This window comes from Oncorhynchus keta, chromosome 1, assembly GCF_023373465.1.
Source record: "Oncorhynchus keta strain PuntledgeMale-10-30-2019 chromosome 1, Oket_V2, whole genome shotgun sequence".
NCBI lineage: Eukaryota > Metazoa > Chordata > Actinopteri > Salmoniformes > Salmonidae > Oncorhynchus > Oncorhynchus keta.
The window spans coordinates 71,548,559-71,559,218 of NC_068421.1; positions in this window are offsets into that span (position 1 = coordinate 71,548,559).

A 10,660-nucleotide genomic window follows, 5' to 3' on the forward strand; every position below is an offset into this window, starting at 1 on the left:
GGCCTTCCTCTGACACCTGGTATAGAGGTCCTGGATGGCAGGACGCTTGGTCCCAGTGATGTACTGGGCCGTACACACTAGCGCTCAACCTGCTCCACTACAGCCCGACGATTAGAATGGGGGAGTGCTCGGTCCTCGTTTTCCTTTAGTCCACAATCATCTCCTTTGTCTTGCTCATATTGAGGAAGAGGTTGTTGTCCTGCCAGGTCTTTGACCTCCTCGCTATAGGCTGTCTCATTAATATTGGTGATCAGGCCTACCACTGTTGTGTCATCGGCAAACTTATTGATAGTGTTGAAGTCGTGTGTGTGTGTGTGTGTGTGTGTGTGTACGTGAATAATGGGTTGAGGAAGGTGATGATATAGGTTTTAATTGAAGAATACAGCTATCTTCACCTGGCTTGTAACTTTACCACTCTCCAAAAGACAACATTTGTACACCAATATGTAAACCAATGTCTCTCTTTCACATGCAGAGGTATGTTTAGGAAAGGCCCCAGTTGGATTGTAATGTAAATAGTGGTAGAGTGTTTTTATATTTGAGAGAAGAACTGGAGGTAACATGCCAGTATTATATGCAACTTATGTGCAGCTCCATTTGAACATGTGAAACCAATCTTTCAACACTCTCGACTCTTTTCTGTAACCATTAGGATATTACAATAATAATAATAATAATATCTGTTACATCTTGGAATCTGTCATTTATGTACATTTTGAAATGGGAATATGTTTTATTCAAATTGTAAAATGAACTCAAGCTAAGTATGAGTGACATGGAACCTGGGTGAAAATACATGTATGTGTATTAGTACAGCATGCAAGAACATTTTTTTTTTCAAGCTTTGAGATTATGCCATTGTAATAATAGTAATGCATTTATGTTAATAATAAACAGAGCATTATTCGCTGCAGATAATGGAAGAGAACCAGAGAGAAAAATCACATAGTCATCTGATTTGGTTGTTTGACAGCTCCTGTGCTTCTCAAAGCCAAGGAGCTGGAAGAAGTACATAATCTTCCAAATCAGAGAGGACATTATGTATGTGTTGTTGTGATTTAGCCAATGTTATATCTACAGCCATGTTCCCGTCCTGTAAAGAGACAACAGTAGGGTGTTCTATCAATGTAAAATACACTAGTTGAGATATATAACGTGATGTCATACGTCATTATGTGTATGTTTAATGTTTAATCTTGCAGTATCTTCTACTAGCGGTCCTCACTGCCCCTCTGTCTGTCTTTATGGTTGACTGTGCAACCTGGACTCAGGGGTAGACGTAACATAGTAAATTCTATTACAAAACACTTGATTAGTATGATACGTTACATTTCGTATGGTATGTGGTAATTTGTGGATGTCCATTATCCAATTCATATGACATGTTAAGAATTACAATTCGTATTCGTACGATATGTTACGAATATGCAGTTTGTACGTATTACGAATTCCAATTTGTTGTGGCTAATGTTAACTAGGTGGCTAACATTGGCTAGGCAAGGGGTTAGGAGTTAGGTTAAAGGGTTAAAGTTAGCTAACATGCTATTTATTTGCAACGCCCGACTATCCACCCCGACCAACCGCCCTACGTTCATACGTAACCTTCTGTCATATGTAACCATACCAAACTTAACATATCATACTAATTTGGTTATCCCGGATTTACATCTACTATGTTACGTCTACACTATGAGACCAGGCTGGATTTAGACGTTCTCTGCCATCACCTTAAAACTGTTGCACTTTTTTCTATTGTCCTTGTATTTGATGTGAGAGGAAGGGCTTTTTTTGGCCCTTGAAGTATAATCCATGGTACAGTAAATATAGTTAGTTAGCCCTAATACTCAGAAGTTATCCTCATGTTTCAATATGCATTATGTACAGTCAGATGATTTATATTTCAATAAATGATTTAATAGTGTCTCTTGTCTGGAAATCTGTTTTCCTTTCTTTCCTTTAGTATCCACACACACACACACACACACACACACACACCATCAAAGCCAATTCCTCCTTTTGTCGTCTTTCCTTCCAGTTCTCTGCTGCCCATGACTGGAACGAATTGCAAAAATGTCTCTCACTAGCTTTAAGCACCAGCTGTCAGAGCAGTTTACAGATCACTGCACCTGTACATAGCACATCTGTAAGCCCAGTCAAAAGCCCATCTATCTACCTACCTCTTTAAGGAATACCTAGGATAGGATAAAGACCCCAGTGGCTGTTCCACTATGTATTTATTTTATTTTGCTCTAAATGACTTAAATGTAATGTAAATGTAAATATCTACCTACCTCGACCCCATACTAGTATTTATTTATTTTGCTCCTTTGCACCCCAGTATCTCTACCTGCACATTCACCTTCCGCCGATCTACCATTCCAGTGTTTAATTGCTATATTGTAATTACTTCGCCACCATGGCCTATTTATATCCTTAACTTTCCTCATTTGCACTCACTGTATATAGACCTTTTGTTTTCTTTTGTTCTACTGTATGTTTTGTTTATTCCATATGTAACTCTGTGTTGTTGTATGTGTCGAATTGCTATGCTTTATATTGGCCAGGTCGCAGTTGCAAATGAGAACTTGTTCTCAACTAGCTTACCTGGTTAAATAAAGGTGAAATAAATGTAAAAAATAAATACATTCCATGGTAAAAACGGTGGTTAAACTAAACATTTTAATAGAGAGATTGGTATTATAGTTTGGTAGGTGAGAGAAGGGGTCAGAAGGTTAGTTTCCCTGGAAGACATCACTTCTGATTTTCGAAGGCTTTGACCAGGATTAGTGCTATCCGGGATTCTTGGGACGTCCCATTACATTACATTACATTTACATTTAAGTAATTTAGCAGACTCTCTTATCCAGAGCGACTTACAAATTGCTGCATTCACCTTATGACATCCAGTGGAACAGCCACTTTACAATAGTGCATCTAAATCTTTTAAGGGGGGGGGTGAGAAGGATTACTTTATCCTATCCTAGGTATTCCTTAAAGAGGTGGGGTTTCAGGTGTCTCCGGAAGGTGGTGATTGACTCCGCTGTCCTGGCATCGTGAGGGAGTTTGTTCCACCATTGGGGGCCAGAGCAGCGAACAGTTTTGACTGGGCTGAGCAGGAACTGTACTTCCTCAGTGGTAGGGAGGCGAGCAGGCCAGAGGTGGATGAACGCAGTGCCCTTGTTTGGGTGTAGGGCCTGATCAGAGCCTGGAGGTACTGAGGTGCCGTTCCCCTCACAGCTCCGTAGGCAAGCACCATGGTCTTGTAGCGGATGCAAGCTTCAACTGGAAGCCAGTGGAGAGAGCGGAGGAGCGGGGTGACGTGAGAGAACATGGGAAGGTTGAACACCAGACGGGCTGCAGCGTTCTGGATGAGTTGTAGGGGTTTAATGGCACAGGCAGGGAGCCCAGCCAACAGTGAGTTGCAGTAATCCAGACGGGAGATGACAAGTGCCTGGATTAGGACCTGCGCCGCTTCCTGTGTGAGGCAGGGTCGTACTCTGCGGATGTTGTAGAGCATGAACCTACAGGAACGGGCCACCGCCTTGATGTTAGTTGAGAACGACAGGGTGTTGTCCAGGATCACGCCAAGGTTCTTAGCGCTCTGGGAGGAGGACACAATGGAGTTGTCAACCGTGATGGCGAGATCATGGAACGGGCAGTCCTTCCCCGGGAGGAAGAGCAGCTCCGTCTTGCCGAGGTTCAGCTTGAGGTGGTGATCCGTCATCCACACTGATATGTCTGCCAGACATGCAGAGATGTGATTCGCCACCTGGTCATCAGAAGGGGGAAAGGAGAAGATTAATTGTGTGTCGTCTGCATAGCAATGATAGGAGAGACCATGTGAGGTTATGACAGAGCCAAGTGACTTGGTGTATAGCGAGAATAGGAGAGGGCCTAGAACAGAGCCCTGGGGGACACCAGTGGTGAGAGCGCGTGGTGAGGAGACAGATTCTCGCCACGCCACCTGGTAGGAGCGACCTGACAGGTAGGATGCAATCCAAGCGTGGGCCGCGCCGGAGATGCCCAACTCGGAGAGGGTGGAGAGGAGGATCTGATGGTTCACAGTATCGAAGGCAGCCGATAGGTCTAGAAGGATGAGAGCAGAGGAGAGAGAGTTAGCTTTAGCAGTGCGGAGCGCCTCTGTGATACAGAGAAGAGCAGTCTCAGTTGAATGACTAGTCTTGAAACCTGACTGATTTGGATCAAGAAGGTCATTCTGAGAGAGATAGCGGGAGAGCTGGCCAAGGACGGCACGTTCAAGAGTTTGAGAGAAAAGAAAGAAGGGATACTGGTCTGTAGTTGTTGACATCGGAGGGATCGAGTGTAGGTTTTTTCAGAAGGGGGTGCAACTCTCGCTCTCTTGAAGACGGAAGGGACGTAGCCAGCGGTCAGGGATGAGTTGATGAGCGAGGTGAGGTAAGGGAGAAGGTCTCCGGAAATGGTCTGGAGAAGAGAGGAGGGGATAGGGTCAAGCGGGCAGGTTGTTGGGCGGCCGGCCGTCACAAGACGCGAGATTTCATCTGGAGAGAGAGGGGAGAAAGAGGTCAGAGCACAGGGTAGGGCAGTGTGAGCAGAACCAGCGGTGTCGTTTGACTTAGCAAACGAGGATCGGATGTCGTCGACCTTCTTTTCAAAATGGTTGACGAAGTCGTCTGCAGAGAGGGAGGAGGGGGGAGGGGGAGGAGGATTCAGGAGGGAGGAGAATTCAGGAGGGAGGAGAAGGTGGCAAAGAGCTTCCTAGGGTTAGAGGCAGATGCTTGGAATTTAGAGTGGTAGAAAGTGGCTTTAGCAGCAGAGACAGAGGAGGAAAATGTAGAGAGGAGGGAGTGAAAGGATGCCAGGTCCGCAGGGAGGCGAGTTTTCCTCCATTTCCGCTCGGCTGCCCGGAGCCCTGTTCTGTGAGCTCGCAATGAGTCGTCCCTACTCTTCACAGTACGTGTACGCCCACGACCACAAGCAAATGGCTCGCTTGTTGGTGTGCTCACAGTATATAGCAACAAGTGCAGTTGTGCATCAAGAATTCAGCATAGCAAGTGTGTATGCCTGGTTATTAAATGGGTAAATAGTTTAACACGTTCTCCATTTCATGAATTTATTCACAGGCAAATAGGTAGGGTAGCCTAGTGGTTAGAGCATTGGACAAGTAACCGGAAGGTTGCAAGTTCAAATCCCCGAGCTGACAAGGTACAAATCTGTTGTTCTGCCCCTGAACAGGCAGTCAACCCACTGTTCCTAGGCCGTCATTGAAAATAAGAATTTGTTCTTAACTGACTTGCCTAGTTTAAAAAAATATATATATATATGCTCTAAACCACTCTGGTGACAAACAAATATTGTTCCCCTGTCTACAATCGTCCACATGCCTGGGAATGCCCATTCAACTAAGTAAAAACATTTTGAAAATGTAAAAAAAACAATGTATTATTAGCTAGCTAGCTAATGCAGGCTAACTCAAATAAGCTGCTAAGGTAGCTACAGTTGAAGTCGAAAGTTTACATACACCGTAGCCGAATACATTTAAACTCAGTTTTTCACAATTCCTGACATTTAATCCAATTAAAATTCCCTGTTTTAGGTCAGTTAGGATCACCACTTCATTTTAAGAATGTGAAATGTCAGAAAAATAGTAAAGAAAATCTTTTATTTTAGCTTTTATTTCTTGCATCACATTCCCAGTGGGTCAGAAGTTTACATACACTCAATTAGTATTTGGTATCATTGCCTTTAAATTGTTTAACTTGGGTCAAACATTACAGTTAGCCTTCCACAAGCTTCCCACAGTAAGTTGGGTGAATTTTGGCTAATTCCTCATGACAGAGCAGGTGTAACTGAGTCAGGTGTGTAGGCCTCCTTACTCGCACACGCCTTTTAAGTTCTGCCCACAAATGTTTTATGGGATTGAGGTCAGGTCCTGACTGATGCCTTGAGATGTTGCTTCAATATATCCACATAGTTTTTCTACTTCTTGATGCCATCTATTTTGTGAAGTGCACCAGTCCCTCCTGCAGCGGAGCACCCCCACAACATGATGTTGCCACCCCCATGCTTCATGGTTGGGATGGTGTTCTTCGGCTTGCAAGCCTCACCCTTTTTCCTCCAAAGATAAAGATGGTCATTATGGCCAAACAGTTCTGTTTTTGTTTAATCAGACCAGAGGACATTTCTCCAAAAAGGTTGATATTTGTCGTAATGTGCAGTTGCAAACCGTAGTCTGGCTTTTTTTATGACGGTTTTGGAGCCGTGTCTTTTTCCTTGCTGAGCGGCCTTTCAGGTCATGTCGATATGGGACTCGTTTTATTGTGGATATAGATACTTTTGTACCTGTTTCCTCCAGCATCTTCACAAGGTCCTTTGCTGTTGATCTGGGATTGATTTACACTTTTCTCACCAAAGTACGTTAATCTCTAGGAGACAGAATGCGTCTCCTTTCTGAGCGGTATGACGGCTGCGTGGTCCCATGGTGTTTATACGTGTGTACTATTGTTAGTACATATGAACGTGGTACCTTCAGGCGTTTGGAAATTGCTCCCATGAATGAACCAGACTTGTGGAGGTCTTCATTTTTTTTCCCGAGGTCTTGACTGATTTCTTTTGATTTTCCCATGATGTCAAGCAAAGAGGCACTGAGTTTGAAGGTTGGCCTTGAAACACATCCACAGGTACACCTCCAATTGACTCAAATTATGTCAATTAGCCTATCAGAAGCTTCTAAAGCCATGACATCATTTTCTGGAATTTCCCAAGCTGTTTAAAGGCACAGTCAACTTAGTGTATGTAAACCTCTGACCCACTGGAATTGTGATACAGTGAATTATAAGTGAAATAATCTGTCTGTAAACAATTGTTGTAAAAATGAGTTGTGTCATGCACAAAGTAGATGGCAGTAGAATGGCCTTACTGAAGATCTCATTGACTTTCAACGAGGCACCGTCTTAGGATATCACCTTTCCAATAAGTCAGTTTGTAAATTTCTACCCTGCTAGAGCTGCCCCGGTCAACTATAAGTGCTGTTATTGTGAAGTGGAAAGTCTAGGAGAAACAATGGTTCAGCCTGCTAAGTGGTAGTCCACACAACCTCACAGAACAGGAGAGCAGAGTGCTATAGAGCATAAAAATGATCTTGCAACACTCACTGTGTTCCAAACTGCCTCTGGAAGCAATGTCAGCACAAGAACTGTTCTTCAGCAAAATAATTGTTCACTGGGATTTTCATTAAATGGGTTTTAATGGCCGAGCAGCCGCACACAAGCCGCTGGAGTGGTGTAAAGCTTTCTGCCATTGGACTCTGGAGTGATGAATCACGCTTCACCATCTAGCAGTCCGATGGACGAATGCGGGTTTGGTGGATGCCAGGAGAAGCTACTTTCCCAAATGCATAGTACCAACTGTAAAGTTTGGTGGAAGAGGATTAATGGTCTGGGGTTGTTTTTCATGGTTTGGGCTAGGCCCTTTAGTTCCACTGAAGGGAAATCTTAATGCTAAAGCATACAATGACGTTCTAGTCGATTTTGTACTTCCAACTCTATGGCAACAGTTTGGGGAAGGCCCATTCTTGTTTCAGCATGACTATGCCCCCGTGCACAAAGTGAGGTCCATAAAGAAATTGTTTGTCAAGATCGGTGTTGAAGAACTTGACTGGCCTGCACAGAGCCCTGACCTCAACGCCATCGAACACCTTCAGGATGAATTGGAACACCGACTGAGCCAGGCCTACTCGCCCAACCTCACTAATGCTAGTCCCTGCAGAAATGTTCCAACATCTTGTGGAAAGCCTTCCCAGAAGAGTGGAGGCTGTTAGAAAAACAAAGGGGGGACCAACTCCATATTAATGCCCATGATTTCGTAATGAGATGTTCGATGAGCAGGTGTCCACATACTCTTACATGTAGTGTAAGATCTTACCGCTCGAGGAGATTGGATCATTAGAACATGGACATTGGATGGAACCATTTTCCTGCAGCGGTAATTAGGCCTACAGCTGCCTGTATGGAATTATTGCTATGTTTTAATCTTTGCTGCTAATAAGTGTTTACATGCATTTATGAACATTTGCAATCCCAACTGTGCTAGGATGGCTATCAGAAACCTTTGACTAGGTTAGCCACATTGAGGTATATGGTTAGCGACTACAAAAGTAAGAACTGTATGCGTTCCAATAGAGAATGATAGATGTCTCTAGTGGCCTAAAGTCCGTTTTAGCATGGGCAACACCATTTTAAAGTAGTAAAAGTAGTCGCCTGGGTGGGGATTCCTATGGGTTGAAGCCTCAATGACACTGCCCATGCTGTCACAGATGCTATAATGGCACAGATATAAAGATGAGTCCTCTATCTATCTCTATAATGCTCTCCATACCTGTGCATGCTACTTCCTGGTCACCTCACCTGTCTGGAGGCGAAAGAAAGACACACATGTTTAGGCGAGGTGCTGGCTAGCTGAGTAGAACACTTGAAAAAGAAGAAGGAGAGCCGCACATTTTTGGAGCTCAGAGGTAATTATTGAATAACCCAATAACCAACGTTTCGACAGACAAGCTGTCTTCATCAGGATATAATGACAAACGCTGCTATGTTTAGACCGAAGGCAGCAAGGGTCTTTAAATTCGAGATCCAGGCAGCCTCTCATTTTAACAATATATCGTCAAGGTCACCCCCTCGATGCTGATATAACAAAGGGACGAAATAGAGTGGTTCGCTTCCACCTTACCTGTCTGCCTTGTACAAATGACCAGTGACTCATGACCCAACAGTGCCCTATAGTTGACAAATTCAGTGTACTACAAAAAAAAAAAACTACAGACCAGCTTACACAACATGACGACCAACCAAACCATACTACGACCTACCAAACCATACTACGACCTACCAAACCATACTACGACCTACCAAACCATACTACGACCTACCAAACCATACTACGACCTACCAAACCATACTACGACCAACCAAACCATACTACGACCAACCAAACCATACTACGACCTACCAAACCATACTACGACCTACCAAACCATACTACGGACCTACCAAACCATCCTTCTGTGGCTCAACTAAACCATACTACGACCTACCAAACCATACTACGACCAACCAAACCATACTACGACCAACCAAACCATACTACGACCTATCAAACCATACTACGACCTACCAAACCATACCGCAAAACATCAAAATAAAAAAATACCCCTATTCACTTTGTACAACCAAGTCTCAAATATTAGAACATAATGCTGGTGTATCTGACATTGGTTATTGATGTAGTGTAGTCACTCCACTTCATATAACCGCCATTACACAATTTCATTAACAGAATACACTGAATACAGTCTCAGATAAGGCATCTAGGGAGCATGATAGTTTCCCCATACAAGGATAACATCCAGTAGGTAAGTTCATTCAGATTATGTATCTGTCATTATAAATGCACATTTTTAAGTTTCATTATTGTTTAGCTGTCAAAATGATATGTTCAACAATGGGAATGAATTGGTTTTTTAGAATGTGTGAATAAGTAAATGCACCAGAGGGCGGTATTACATAAGTCATTCTTAGATACAAAAAGCACTTTCAGTTTTATGCTTGAGAAACGGGGATCATTTATATATTTGCTTAGTTTTTAAACCTACAATTCATAAAATGACTTTAAGTCACACATATGTTTGTTGTGTGTTTAATGTGTGTGTGGTACACATTGTTTACCCCCAAAAATACATGTTGAAAAAGTATTTTTGGTTAACTTTTGAACATCTGAAATATACTTTCCCCAATTGTACATTACTCCATAATGTTTACATGTTGTGAAGTCTCAGGTGCTAAAGCTTTGGAGCAATAGTTGTGAGCATGGCTGGAATTATCTGTGGGAGTTAGGGGTCTGGTCCGCCTTAGCGTACCTCCTTTCCCGTCTAAATAAAATATTGAAATATTGATCATTTGTTTGACCGAGACGTGATAGAAAGACAGAAAGACGCATCAATCTCAGATAAAGTATCAGAGAGAGGAAAACAGTGCCCCTCTGTCTCGGTATGGGTAGACAGACGATGTATCTGATCTGTCTGGACAAAAATAGTGTGGCATGTCATACTATTTCTGTCCAGACAGCATCAGATACATGGGTTACATATAGTAAGACAGAGGGGCGCTGTTTTCCTCGCTCTGATGCTTTATCAAATCAAACCAGTGTATTTCTCACGTGCACCGAATACAACAGATGTAGTAGACCTTACAGTGAAATGCTTACTTACAGGCTCTAACCAATAGTGACCAAAAATTAGGTGGAAACTGAGCTGCACTTCCTAACCTCCTGCCAAATGTATGACCATATTAGAGATGCATATTTCCATCAGATTACACAGATCCACAAAGAATTTGAAAACAAACCCAATATTGATGAAGTCCCATATCTACTGGGTGAAATACCAGTGTGCCATAACAGCAGCACGATTTGAACTGTTGCCACAAGAAAAGGGCAACCAGGGAATAACTAACACCATTGTAAATTCAACCCATATTTATGTTTATTTATTTTCTCTTTTGTATTTTAACTACTATCACATCGTTAAAACCCTCTATATGGACATAATATGACATTTGAAATGTCTTTATTCTTTTGGAACTTCTGTGAGTATAATGTTTACTGTTCATTTTTATTGTTTATTTCA